This window comes from Ailuropoda melanoleuca, chromosome 9 (genome assembly GCF_002007445.2).
Source record: "Ailuropoda melanoleuca isolate Jingjing chromosome 9, ASM200744v2, whole genome shotgun sequence".
Lineage (NCBI taxonomy): Eukaryota > Metazoa > Chordata > Mammalia > Carnivora > Ursidae > Ailuropoda > Ailuropoda melanoleuca.
This window is the reverse complement of record NC_048226.1, coordinates 70,115,715-70,130,257: the sequence shown is the minus strand read 5'-3', so window position 1 is coordinate 70,130,257 and position 14,543 is coordinate 70,115,715. Positions and strand designations below refer to the sequence as shown.

General features: G+C 40.6%; 1 protein-coding gene and 1 long non-coding RNA gene across 7 annotated transcripts in view; one reads left to right on the top strand and one right to left on the bottom strand.

The window, feature by feature from the left end:
* Positions 1 to 820, bottom strand: part of LOC117803784 — an 86,144-nt gene extending 85,324 nt beyond the window's left edge. Inside the window, exon 1 of the long non-coding RNA XR_004627869.1 lies at positions 689 to 820. This is a non-coding gene — a long non-coding RNA (uncharacterized LOC117803784). The remainder of the gene's footprint in view (positions 1 to 688) is intronic.
* AZIN1 (antizyme inhibitor 1) overlaps positions 716 to 14,543 on the top strand; it is a 29,992-nt gene continuing 16,164 nt past the window's right edge. For 2 of the 6 annotated variants that reach the window (XM_019803125.2, XM_019803126.2), the window contains exons 1-2: positions 724 to 1,073; positions 5,285 to 5,422. The gene's annotated coding sequence lies outside the window, so the exon portion shown is untranslated. Of the gene's footprint in view, positions 1,074 to 5,284; positions 5,423 to 11,551; positions 11,731 to 14,543 lie in introns of all 6 variants that reach the window. The other 4 variants (XM_011229132.3, XM_034667739.1, XM_011229133.3 and 1 more) reach the window with 4 other exon arrangements.

Below are 14,543 nucleotides of genomic sequence, written 5' to 3'. Positions count from 1 at the left end.
CGGTCACGAGGCTCTGTAACCTCACCGGCACTGGGCCCACCCATCACGGCCATTAGGAACTCGTTTCCATAAAGGAGCGCGGTATCCCGCGAGCGCTAAAACCTCAGCCTGGGCGGGCAGTCCCCTGGCATAGCCTGTGGAACCCTCAAAAAGCGTAGTGCTCTGGAGGGGGTTGTTCCGGCGAAGACCTTCACAGGCCTCCCTTACAGCCTCTCCAGGCAGTGCACGCGTGCCGCAGCCCCCGGCCCAGCACAACTCTCGGCGTCGTGGCCGGCAGAGAGCCGGGCCCAACTCTCCCTGCGCCGGGGCCAACGACAACCGTGAGCGTAGGCGCCTGAGGGGTAGAGGCGCGGGACGACGCTGCGCTCCGGCCCAGTCGCGTCCCTTTTCCCTCGACCGCCCCCGTCCGCGCGCCAATAGCTCCGCGGGCGGAGGAGCTGCGGCCCGCGGGAGGGCGGGAAGCCACCAGGCGGTCGGCACCTGCAACCGGGGTCGCCCGTCCTGCCCCGCCCCCTTTCGCCCCACCACGCCCCGTCCCTCGTCCCTCGTCTCTCGTCCCTCATCCCTCATCCCTGTCTCACGCCTTTCTCTTCCGCTCCCTCCCTTCGCCCCAGGCCGCAGCCCAGCTCCGCCCCGCTCGCGCGGCGGCCGGGCCGGCTGTGACGTCATCAGACCCCCGCCCCCTTACCATAAATACTGGCGTCGCCGGCGCCGCCTTCCCACACTCTCTGGCTTTTCGCTCGGCTGCAGTGTTTCCTTTTTTTCCCACCTTCTCTGCCTCTTCTCATCCTTTCTCGTTCTTCGGCTCTGCAGTGTGACGAGGCCGAATCCTCTCCCCACCCAGTCCTCTCCATTCTTCTTTTACTCGCGCTGTTGTTCTATTTCTCCTTTCGGCCGCCGCCGCCACTGCTCCACAGCTGGTGTCGGTGCCGCGCTTTTTCCCCCACGTCGTCCCCGCAGCCTATGGCCCAGGCCGCCTTGGGTATTTCTGCTCAAGGTAACCACATCCCTCTTTAAAAATTCCGCCGAAAAAGAGAAGACGCTTTACCCGACTCTTTGGGCCGTTATCTCACGTGAGTACCGACCCAAGGGGCGCGGGGGCGCGGGGTCGGCCTCGGGGAGCTGCCGGGTGTCTGCCGGCTGGGCCCCGCCGCCCGGCCGGCGGCCCCACAGCGCCCCGCGGTCGGCTGCCTCGAACATGGCGGACGACGGTGTGTGTGGTGGCGGTCGGTCCCTCCGCGGCGGCGGGCTGGTGTGGGCGGGCGCGCTTCGGCCCTCAGGCGGCCGCCTGCCGCTCGACGGAGCAGGAGCCGCCACGGTTAAAGCGAGGGGGCGTGTGCATGTGGGGGCGCTCGCTGGGGTCTCCGCTGGGGGTCGGCGTCGTCTCCTGGCGGCGTGCGGCCCCCACCCCTCTCCCGTGGTGCATTGCTGTTTCCGGGGAGGGGGCCGGGCCGCAGCCCTGAGGGGCTTTGGTCCCGCAGCCCCGGCCCCGAGCCCGGTCGCGCCGTCGCCACCGGTATCCCCGCAGGCGGCGCGAAGGGCTGCAACGGCTGGGGCCTTATGAATGGAGCGGGGCGGGTCTGGCGGCGGCCTCCTCTGACAGCTGCCGGAGGAGGACGGGTTCTTGGGGGTGCGGGGAGTGCGGTCCCCCTCTGGTGGAGAAAAGTTGACGCCACTCGGGGCCGGGAGGCAGGGAAGCCCCGGTGTCAGGTAGCGAGGGAGAGGCCTTTGGCCCCTTCTGGAAGCCTCGGGGCTGCTGCTCCGCCTCCTGCGGCGCTCCTGATTGGGCCAAGTCGCCTTCACTCACCCCAGTCGCCTCCTGGAGCCTGAGGATTAGTCACCATGGCTTCGTTTCCCCGTCCGCGCCACGATTCCTGGGCAGTGAGAGGGAGAACGGTAGGCTTAGGTGGCTTATCAAGTGCTATTTTGACTGCCAGCAGGAATGATGGTGACGTGTTTTAACTCTAGCCCAAAATATTTCTTGAGGGTGTATGTTTTTTGGGCTTCACTGCTGGCTCGGAAACCTGAAGGCGGGTACACAGTTTACAGCCCCATGATGTTCAGATTTAACTGGGTTTTGTGGTGGCATCTTGGATCTGTTAAGATGTTTTCTGTTCCGTGGTGTTTCCACCTTTCAGCCCACAGCTTGGGTGGGAACCTAAGGAGTCTTGAGGGAGAGAGAAGTGCTCTGTGATGGGAAAGAGTTGATGGGACGAACCTGGCAGAGATACGGCTAATTATTGTCGCTAATGATTGTCGGGCAAGGCCCTAATCTTTTAATTTTTTACAAATGTGAGAGTGCAGATGCTTGTCATGAAGACAACAGAAGCCCTGAGGAGTTTACATTTAGTAGGAAAGATAGGCTCCTAGTGATTAAATTTGATACAGTCGGTGCAGTGATAATCAGTGACTTCTCTTTTGCCATTCAGGTTTAATTTATTCATTTCCAACCATATAGAGAAGGCGAAAGAATTGTACCCTCTCCTGGATGCATTTAACAGCATTTTGCTTTGACATCCTGCTATCCTTTCATCAATTCATCTCATTTTTCCGTGTATTTCAAAATTGGAAACGCCAGAACACTTTACCCTTCTGACTTCAGTTCATAAGCCCGTATCACAGTTTAATACTGTGTATTCCTTTAAAAAAAAAAAAAAACAAAAACCTTTGGATAATATTCATGTAAAATGCACAGATTTAAGTGTATCATTTTATGAGTTTTGACAAAAAAATAGAGTTGTGTAATGCAAACCAAGCAAGATACGGAGCATTGCCCTCACCCCAGAAACTCCCTTGTGCACCTTCAAATGCCATCTCCCCCTCCCCCCTTCCAGAGGCAACCAGGATTCTGATTTTTTTTAAGACCATAGATTAGTTCTGTCTATCCCAGAACTTCCATGTAAATGGAATTATACTGTTCAGCATTATTTTGTGTAAAAGGCTATATAACTCAGCAGGTTTTTGATATTCATCTGTGGTACATATGTCAGTAGGTTGTTACTTTTATTCCTTAGTGGTAGTCCGTTATGTGAATACTTTGCCTGAGTTTATAAAATAAACTATTTTGGAATAATTTTAGACTTATAGAAAAGTTGCAAAGGTAGTACAGAGCTGCGTACTTCTCACCCAGTTCACATTATTTTTAGCATCTTACTGTGGTACATTTGTCAAAACTGAAAGTGACTTTGATGCATTACTATTAACTAAACTGCAGACTTAATTTGAATTTCATCAGTTTTTAATGTCCTTTTTTTGTTCCAGGATAATCCAGGGTACCACATTACGTTCAGTTGCCGTGCCTTCCCCAGTTGTCTCAGATCTATGATAGTTTCTTAACCTAGTTTGTCATGTCCTTGACAGCCTGGAGAAGTATTGGCCAGATATTCAGTAGAATGTCCCCCAGTTTGGCTTATCTGATATTTTTTCTCATAATTAGACTGAAGTTTGGGGGTTTTAGAAAGAATACCACATGGCAACTTTGAAAGTCATTGGTAAAGGCATTTGATATGTATCATTCAGAGAAATACTGATAATTTGGGGCTACTAGGCTTTGGGGTAGTAACTATAAAAGTGATGGGAGGGTTTTGGGTTTGTGTGTTGGGGGAGGGTAGTGACCTGTAGCTGACCAGTCAGGACTAGTTCTACCTATGCTCGTTCACCTAGATGTAGCAAGAGACATTCTCTTCAGTTAAAGAACTAGATCACAATGTTGTGCTTAATCCAACGGATTTACACGTTCCATTCTAAATGAGAATAATTACCTTTTCCTATACCTCCTTTTCTCCACATTTTCATTTAATTTCCTTATGGTTTATTTTAACTATACAAATAATTCTGTTTATCCTGTATGTAAATGGCCCTCAACCCTGTGTACCCCTTTTCTTTTACTAAAACGTGCCCTTCATATTTTAGGGCTTTCATTTCCTACTAGTATCTTTTTGTTAGGTGGAAATGTTTTAGAGATCATGCTGAAGAACATTTTTGAATGTCTGAAGTTTATTCTTAACCTTTTACATCTCTGCACTTGGGTTGCATTAAGCGAAATAGCTGTGTGGATAGATGGGGGAGGGGAGGAGATGAGAGTGTCTCACCCAGGATAATTATCCTATTCCTTAGGATAATTGAAAATAAACTCTGTCTCCAGCATGAGTCAGCTTTTAATTTATTTTTAAAGTTATCTTGGTGTGGGAAGAATCAAAATCTTTGTTTTGTTGGAGTGTATCATTTGGAATCTATGTAAGGTTATAATCACCGTTACATGTTGGTATGGGTTCTTGACTCATTTTAAGAGTGTGAGCAGATTCTCCTAGTAGGTTGAAAGAACCACAAGGATGCTTCCTTCTATCCTGGTGGAGATGAGAGATGCTTTATTTTTATTTTTATTTTTTTTGAAATGCTTTAGAGATGCCTAGAATACTTCTGAAATTTCTCTGATTCTTAACATTCTAATTTCTAGTTTCATCATTTTTCTGGTTTCCTCCTTATCACCCTTTTTAGCAAATGCTGTCAGGTTATATTGCTTTAAAGTAGCAACCACCTAATTATGATTAGAAGTATAGATACAGCAGTTAGAGGTGAGAAGTCGATCCAAGCAAACCATAATAGGTAATAACCATTGCTAAAGCATAGTATTTTGTAATATGTTAAGCACTTTTCACATTTGTATGTTGTTCTAGTGATTATAGACTTAAGTCTAGGTAGGTTAAGGTGTAAGGAAGAGAGGCGTAAACCTTAAGTTCCTTGCCTAATGTACAAAGCAGCTCTCGAGTGTTATTTAACATACATGATGTATCAGCTAAGTCATAGATCTTCTTTTTGGTATGTGGTAAGGTTTTACACTTTAAGTAAAGAACTTTGAATTTGGAGAGTAAAAGAAATGTTCTGGGTAGTTCCAGATTATAGATCATGCCAGAACATTATACATCAGGTTGATAAAGGGTACTTGGAAATTTTCAATTTTAGGCCACTTAGAAATGTGGGTTTTTGGAAGATAAATAAAAGTGAAAATGAAATTAAATGAAGGCTGGAAACTGAGTGGGTAGATAAAGCAAATTGGTAAGGGACCAGGCTCTGTGAATATTGTACTATAGCTTGGAAGTTTTTACTACAGAAAAAAGTGCTTTGGTGAACCCTTTGAAAACATTTGTGTAATGTGACTAATGAAACACTCTTTAAAACTGAAATTTATTCCTACAGTTAATATTTAAATCAGTTTAATCTGCTTCAACTTTTTTTTTTTTTTTAACTTATGACTATTTACTACTACTTCTATTTCATTCTTTAGGGCGAACTTTCTGACCAAGTATACAACTACCCAGAGGGCCTAGGAGAAGTGCTGTATAGAGAGCAGTTCGACTTCAACGCTGAGCCACCTTGGGAACCTAGCTGATGATAGGGGGGTTCCATCTCCTAACTTGTCCATGTAAGTATTTTCACATCTAAGCTGGGGGTCTTGTAAGATTGAAGTAAAGGAGAGTTTTTGTTGCCCAGTGTTTTTCAAAACTTGAAAGTATACTTATCTCTTAAAGTGAAGTGACTCTTAGAGCTCTTTTTAAGAGTTCTAAAATAAAGGCTTGACAGTTATGGGTATACTGATTCAGTTTTGTATGCATTGTTTACCAATGATTGGATCACTTCATTTATTTTGAGTACATAACAAGTGTTACTAAAGTACATACCACAAGCCCAAGTTTTAGGAAATCCTACTAGTCCAGGTTTTAATGAAAGTTGGAAAGATTTTGTATTTTCGTTTGTTTTTAATTCAAGGTGTAGGCAGTGGTTTATTCCATCATTCAACTGTTTAACTTGGTGAATTTTTAAATATTTGGGCTTAATCAGAAAAAAGAGACATATTTAAATAGAGCAAAAGATTCTGTTCTTCATTCCACTCACCGACTCACTGAAGCCATGTACCCCATAATATGGGATGTAAGAGGTGAATCTTCCTGCTTTCTAGGTTTGAGCTTCTTGCCAGGTATAATGTGATCACTAGAGTTTAAAATTGTTTCATAAAATGACTTGATAGGATACTCAGCTGGTGGGGAAAAATTGGTTGTTTTTAAGAGGACTTACTGAGAGATGTAGGTATGTCTCCCACCATGTCACTTTCTGAACAGATTTTCTTGGATAAATTTTGACTGTATGTAAAACTCTGTGCAAAATATAATTCTATAGTAAACTGTTCTTTGAATTTGTGCTGCTAGATTTGTATAATTTTTTAAAAACTTATTATAGGTTTCTTGCTATTGAAATTTAGGTTTTGAGGTTTGGATGTTTCTAAGTTGTCCAGAGACTTGGAGGAAATAATTGAAATTTTCAGGAAAGTTTATGGTATCAATTTAGTGTTTCTATAGTCTGATGTTAAATAGATTCTATCAAATAAAAATGTTTTTCTATCTAATTAAAGTAAGTTAAAGCAGACCTTTTCAACACATTTGCAAGGCTAAAGAGAGGAGAAAATAAACAGTTTAAATAATAGGATTTCCTGAAAGTTCTACTGGCAGAAACCCAACTGGAAGATTTCTCATACTGGCTTTCTCCTAGCTATGTGAGTTTGAGCAAACTTCTTATTTTTTAAGTCATAACTATAACAGTTCCTTCAGCCCTAAACTGATAACAGTGATTTTTCATTTTTGAGTGTATTATGCACCCCTTGTTAATGTAGTGTGGGTTTTGGGATTTTAGCGTCATCTGTAACAGAAATGCAGAATCTCAGCCCCACCCAAACCTGACTCAAGCTGCATTTTAACCAAGTGGCTTGTATGAATAGTAAAGAGAAGCATTGTTGCTGCCATCTCAGTACCAAGTCAGTTATCTCTTGATTTTTGATAGTCATCTGTTCTGTTTCCAATATATCTGATACTTCCCCCTCATATTATGATTACAGGGTGTTAGCTTGGCCTCTTGGAGAATGTTATATATATACAAAGTATGTATACTATAGTACCATTCTGAAATCTGAGAAATTTTAAATTCAGAAAAGATTGACTCCAAAGGTTCTTGACTAGAATTAGTAGAAATGGCAATGGAAAGTTCTACATTCCAGAAATGTCCTTAGATATCAGTAGGAGTTTGTTATACTGGACATTAAAATCCTGTGGAGCAACAATACTGTTTGGAAAACGAGAGTCATTAAAAGGGCTTAACACACTGGCCTTTGTGGAAAACACTTGGCAATACAAAGCACATAGCCCTGTGAACTCTATTTGAATAGTGTAATACTCCACTAGTTCTGTACAAGTGGTCTAAGCTCTAGGATTTCTCTTCAAAGTTAGGTTTTTAAATCAGGTAACCATCTGAATTTTGAGATAGTTTATTAAGTATTTGGAAACTTGAGTAGTTGCTTACATAATGAGAGTTTTTCTTTGAAAACTTCTCTTTGGAGTATGTATATGATGTAATATATGAGCACTATAAAGATATTTAACACTTGTAACACTAGTATTATCGAAGATTAATGAAGGTCCTGTAATTGTGGGAAAGCTTTTGAATGCCTTTAAAAAAGTTCCTTAGGGCTTTATGATGGTATGGTTCCCCCCCCCGCCCAGTGGGCTAGATTCTCAAGTTATTTTAGCTGTTGCTGTTTTAGAATTAATAAATTAGCCTAATGGAAAAATTTTAAATAGTCCTTTCCAGAAAACAAATCTGTTCTAACCAACTATTTTTTATTAGCAGATCTGGTGATGAAGTCAGATTGAATTAATCATTACCATATACTTTTTAATAAGTTGTATCTAAATCTAGAAATAGGTTTCAAGTAATTGTGTGGTTTAAATGGGCTTTTAAAATTTGTCTAAAATATTTTATGTGGTTGTCATTAGTTGATCGTGTTCATGTAGGAACTTCATAAGAATCATCAGCATTTTAAATATTCCTGTTTTGTTTCCTAATTGGTGATATTTACATATGCCCTAACTAAATTGGAATTATTTTAACTAGGAAAAAATGTTCTGTATGAATTTACTAGTATTTTCTCATGTTTTGCTGTTGTCAGTAGTAAAGTCAGGTTTTTGATTTACTATGGAGAAAATTTAGTTTGGATAATTTACAGATTCTGTGATGCAGACAAATTCAACAGAACATTCATTAATGGTTGTTGGTGCTCTCTGACCCCCCCAAAAAAAACCAAAAAACAAAAAAACGTGAATAAAACTGCTATCCTTGAAATACACAGTTTTTAAAAGTAGGTGTATCCCTTGGCATACATAAAGTAGTATTTGATGGTTCCTCACTGCTGGTGTAAATTAGCAGGAAGTATTCCCTACAAGCTCAATGTGAAGATACGTTAATGAATAAAACAGTGTTTGGGGAACATAGCTTTTTTTCTTTGGGCAAATTTGGAATCTTTTCTGGGAAGGCCAAAAAAATTGGAAAGCAGTGTAGACCAGTTTTTAAAGGGGATAAAATGGTTCTTGCATTTATTACAAAAGACAGTTGAGCCAGGAGGATTAATAATGGCTACCAATTTTTGTGTTCCATTACATTCCCTTTGCGTGGTCTTATTTCAGTGTTTTTGAGACTTCCCCTCTCTTCCCGAAATTTTGAGACACTTAATTCCAATTAGGAGTAAATGGGGCATTTGTACCTTGTAAACTATATAAAATCTAGGTAAATAGAAGGCTGTTCTACGCTGGCCATTGTTCAGAGAAGCCTAAGGAAGCTGTTGGAAGTGAAGTGCTCTCACATTGGTAAGGCTTAGGAAACTGATATTTTTTTTGTCCTTCACCTCCATTCCAGGGTCATCCTTGTACACTTAAGCAATTTGTCACAAGCTAACTGAAGCAGAGAGTTAGCCATCCTTTTCTCTATTCCGATGAATAATGTGAAGAATGTTATGGCATGAATAGAAAATATTTGCGTAGCATACTGAGTTACAAGGATTAGACTGTTCAGCCTGCCTGGGCCATACTCAGCCACCATGAGGTCTTAAATGCTTATAACTAATTGACTTGGAGAAGGACCCAAGATAATAAATTATTTTCAAATGCTTCTCTCTGAACTTTTTGCCTTTTCTTCATTATCTTATGTAAACACATTTTAAATCTCTCTTCTGAACTTGCTATGGAGTTTGTTACTTTTTGTGCCCCTACAGTCTTAACTTTGCAAACTTGTGAATTGATCTTTGTTACGTTGAACAAAGTTATTTGGAGGTGGGGACATTTTTAATCTGTAATGTGTGTGGACGTGATCCTTAGAAGCTTAAAATTGCTTATGAAAATAGCATCCTCCAGCACTGCTTTGTTCAGTACAGTAGCCACTAGCCAGGTGGCTATTTGAATTTTAAAAGTTAAAACTAAGTAAAATTTAAAATTCAGTTCTCAGTTGCATAAGCCACATTGTGAGTGCTGGGGAGCTATATGTGGCTATTGGCTATTTTTGGGCAGTGATAAAATTTCAGTTATCACAGAGAATTCTTGGACAGCATTGCTCTCAGGTATTCTTACTGTGAACATAAGTAGCCGTAATAATCTTAAAACGTCGATTAAGAATCGTAAGAAATTGCACATTCTCTTCTTTCTCCTTATATTCAATAAAACTTCTTTAACTTATAGGGGCTTTTCAGTTTTATATTTTAGCTGAATCCTTTTTTGTTGTTTTTGCTGAATTCTTTACCATGCTCCTAGGATGGAACTCCCTAGTATGGTTTGTGTGCTTATGCAGACAGTTAGGTTTATGTTGAATATATGACTTTTCATCTAGTTCTTTTTGCTGCGAGGATCCTCTGATGCCCAATTTATAAAGAGCTCCTAAATATTATACCTTCTTATCTAGATTCAACATGGTCAACGTGTTCTCTTTGGCATGACCAGAAGTAGGAAGGGGTCTTAGTATGTTCAACATGGACACTGTAACAAAAATGATCCCCAAACCATCCTCAAAATGAGGTATTTGCTATCCTAAATTCATGAAGAGCTCCCGCAAGTAAAAAAAAAAAAAACCCAGGAAAAATGAGCAAGAGTTGAAGACCATTCTTCACTAAAAACCTAGCAGTTCTATGTAGCCCTAAACCAGTGCTACCTGAACTGCCAGTCAGCAAGCTGGGCTCTTGTACCACAGTGTAAAGTAGTGTACTACTTGGTTCTTAATTTCTAAATCAGCTAGTTTGCAGGCCATAGTTTGAATAGCACTGCCTATTAGGTATATAAATAACAGAAGTTCTGTCATAATTAATATGATAAGTAATGTGGGAGGTAACCCAGGGATCCAGTTCAGATATATAAATGTATATCTACACAAAATACTACACAGCATTGAAGAGTAATGGACTCCTGTCATATCTGCATGGCTGAATGGAGACTATAAAGTTGAACAGAAGAAGTCAGCCATGGTAGATGAATAACAGGGAAGCTAGTTATAGTTCAAAACCAGTAAAGCTGAGGTTTTAGGGGCATATAGAACAATAAAACTATTAAATAACAAGGAAAAGTGGTTAGAAAAGCATGAACATGCTTATTCTAGGGGACATGCAACCACTACCACCTGGGAAAGGTGTATAGTATAGGGCTTCTAAGGTATTCTGTTTCTTCACCTAGTATTTGCTGCAATCATTGTATTGCACGTGTGTTTTTTATAATCTTTCTTCTTGGAGAGGTGACAATGAGATGTGCCCTATAAGGTAATCAAAATAGTAATAAAGTGCATTTGTTTAAAGAGTTATTCCCTATACTATACCAGGAAATCTCAGAAAGCTTAGGATTAATACAGCTATATATTTCTTGTTCACGTCATATTATAGTAGTTATCTTTAATGTTACTGCATCTTAATTACCAAAGGGGATTTAAGTGTTTTTACTTGTGTGAGGTGCATATACTTCTTCCAGAAAAAATTAGCCTTCACATCAAATAGTCAACACAGATTTTTTGAAGGGAGCCTAATCTTGTCAGTTCCACATGTAAAAGTATATTGGTATTAAAATCCTGTGTTTTGTTTTCTCATTAAGATGTATTTTCGGAATCTTGAGACACTTCACGGGGCAGCCTTTACCTAGGCCCTTGAAACAGCCTGTTGGGCTCATTTCCTATAGGGTTTTTTCCGACCCTTATGTATCTCCTATTCTTGCTCTTAAAATAATTCTTCCAGTATGGCAAAAATCCATATGGTCTCATAATCATCGCACAATTTATTGGAACTTCCTACCATTTCCAGTATGTAGCTTCCTGTCACTGTTTCTGGTGGTTTGAACTTTCTCCAGGCCTCACATCTATAATGCCAAAGTCATCTTTGAGACTCCTCTTCTAATATTTCTTTTGCCCAGTTATTCCTAAAGGTATTCTATGTGGTAAGTAACATTTCTGTCAGAGGTAGAATGCAGAGGTGACTTCGACAGCATCGTGTCTATTGTTAAAGCTGTGAGCCGAGTTTTAAGTCATCAAGTCATATGTTAAAAAACAAAAAAAGTGCTCTTAGGCTTCTTTACAGTAGTGGTTGTAATTTCAAAATATTTCAAGTTCTCATTCTTTAATGGTAAACGTCCTTTTGGAAAAGTGTTTGATATATTAAGGTTGGGTTTCCTGCTTACATGTATCTGAAACAGTACTCTCAACCTTTCAGCTCTCCCTGTTCTACTTCCAGGGAGGTCTTCACTTCAGAAATCCAAGACTCATATTCATCCAGCTTGGTGTCAAGTGGGCTGTTGCTGCCAGAATTATCTTGTGATTATTTGAGAGATGTATCAGTTTCTTCTGAAGTACAATCAACTATAGAAGCCTTTGTAGCAGGTGTGTAACAAGGCAAGTGCCCAGCTGCTGCAGCCACTACTCTTGGAGCTACCCTCTCAGTGAACATGAGGACTCAGCGGCCTCATGGAAGGCTCCAGGGAGCAGTGTGCAGTTCTTTGGAGCCATTTGTTTCTTTGGCAGCTCTTCATTTAAAAAAAAAAAAAAAATGTTATCAGAAAACACCAATATGGAAGTGTAAATAAGGAATGTTAAACACTTTTTTCTTCCCAGCTGCAATATCTAAGAGGAGATTACTTACAAAGTAGTATTGTGATTACAGCAATTTCATTGGTGTGAGATAAGCTGAGCTTGCTTTCCCCATATATTGGTAAGGTGTTCAGTCGTGAACATGGCTTAAAGGCTTATAAGTAGAGAATACTTCTAGTGTCTGTTGATAAAAAGTAAATGTCAGAGCTTTTATGAAAAATGAATTTGCTCCATTTGGACATCTAAGATTTACATAGAGTAGATATTTCTGAAGTTTAATGTAAACAGTTCAGTGTCCAGCAGCACCAAAGTATACTACATAGTGGGTCATAATGTGTGGGAGCCAGTAAATCACTCCCATTTCTGATTTATAAGCCATAAAAAATGGTGCAGTGTCTGTTGGAAATTAACACCCAGGATTGGAGCATCGGGGTGAGTTTGGCATTACTTGGGTTTGAGTGCATTCTTAATGGAGAGGTGTCTGGAAATTCCCTGTGGTATTTAAAATTGAGGTGGATTAACTTGGCCGATCTGGTATATAATACAAAACTCTGCTCACCCGCAGCACATACGCACTTAGATTTTCTTTCTGGTTCCATAGGACATGCTGTATATGTCCTAGATTTTTGGTTTAACATCACCAAGTAACTTTAAATGCTTCTTGGAAAACTAGCAAAATACTTCAGTGATTTGAGGCAGAAATGTAGAACATAAACCCTTTTGAGATAGTGGAGCTTTAAAATATTTTTTGCTGACATGTTAAGAAAATTAGCCAAAGGCTCTTGGAGGTATGATTATGAACTACTTTTTAGGACTCTTTTCAGTGAGATTGAGGTACAATGTTGGGGGTAGGAAAGAAATAATCAGCCTACCCATAACCACCTACTTCAGCCTTTTCAGTTGTTGGAAATCTTGGGCTTCCAAGTGACATTTCATTTGAACAAAGGGTTTGTTGGCTCAGAACGTGTTAGAAAATTTCTCTTCTGAAGGTCTATGTTTTGCAGATTCTTTAGAGGTATTAGTTTTTCCTGGGCATAACTTTTAGTTTTTAACAGTAACTGACAGTTGAGCTTTGCGTTCATATGTGAGTCACTTTTGTATACTGTTTTGGGGCTCCTTTTAGGAATGTGAACTATGGACCATCTGAACTATGGACCATCTTTTTCAACACTTTGAAGGAGTTTGTTGCTGTCACAAGCCAATCCTAAGCTTAAGAACTTTCCATTCTTAAGAGTTGTGAATTCCTTTGTCCACCTGTTAGCACCTATTCTGAGCTAGGAATTATGGGAGCATCAAAACCTTCAGGGACCATCCAAGAAGATAAACTGAGATAGAGCTCACTTATGTCCACTGTCTTTTATGTATAGGCCTTATTAGTGTTGGTTTAACAATTTTATTGCAGTGCTCAGTATAATTAAGGAAATCAAACAATGTTGCATGTACTACATCTGTTTTAGTGGTTTGGGTGTGTTAGTCCCTCATTCTTTTTGTTAAGTACTGCCAATATAGTAAATGAATTTTATTTTTCCATCAGAGTCCTTTTGTGAGTCAAATAGGGATTGGTAACACTATGGTTACTTTTGAAGTGAGAATTGCAGTTCAGTGATGGTAATAACAGCCATTTCACAAGCATTCTGTGCCTAAAGCAGGGCATGCTTTCCAATATATATATTTTTTAGATTATTTATTTGACAGAGAGAGAGACAGCCAGCGAGAGAGGGACCACAAGCAGGGGGAAGTGGGAGAGGAAGAAACAGGCTCCCAGCAGAACACGGAGTCCAATGCGGGGCTTGATCCCAGGACCCCAGGATCACTCCCCAAGCCGAAGGCAGATGCTTAACGACTGAGCCACCCAGGCGCCCCTTCAATATTTTTATTCGTGTTATTATTTATCAACTATTTTAGTTTGGTCCTGGGTTATACTGTAAAATTATTTAACCTCTACAAAAGTCTGATCTATAGTGACAGAGCTCAATGGTTAGCTGAAGTGGATTTGGGGATTTACTGCAAAAGGGACATGAGGGAACTTAAGCTCATAGAAGTGGTTATGCAGATGTATATGTTTGTTAAAATGGGTGCCCACTGTTTCATGTTAAACTGTTGGTAAAATGGATTTAAAAAGGAAAAAAAAATTTTAAAAATTTCAGAGATTTTATTTGTCAGCACAAAGCAGGAGAAGCAGGCTCCCTGCTGAACAAGGAGCCCGATGTGGGACTCCATCCCAGGACCCTGGGATCATGACCTGAGCCAAAGGCAGATGCTTAACTGACTGAGCCACCTAGGCATTCCAGGAAAAAATAATTTCAGATTTGGGGTTTACCTAAGAATTAGACAAAAGACACAGAAGGAACAGCAAAGCTAAAATCTAGAAAATAGTTACAAAGCCTAAAAGGCTATGAATAGGTGTAATAGGATGTTTTCATACCATATGTAAATTTAGTGTATTATTAGAACTATGGGAATTTATATTATCTGAGAAATGGTTACTTGATTATGGAAATGCGATAAAGCTCTATCAGACTGAGAGTTACTGTTGGGTTTCTAAAAAAGGAATCCTCTTTTCTAAGGGTGGGGGTGCTCGGGAGACAGATTTTTTTCCTTTTAAACATAATTTGATC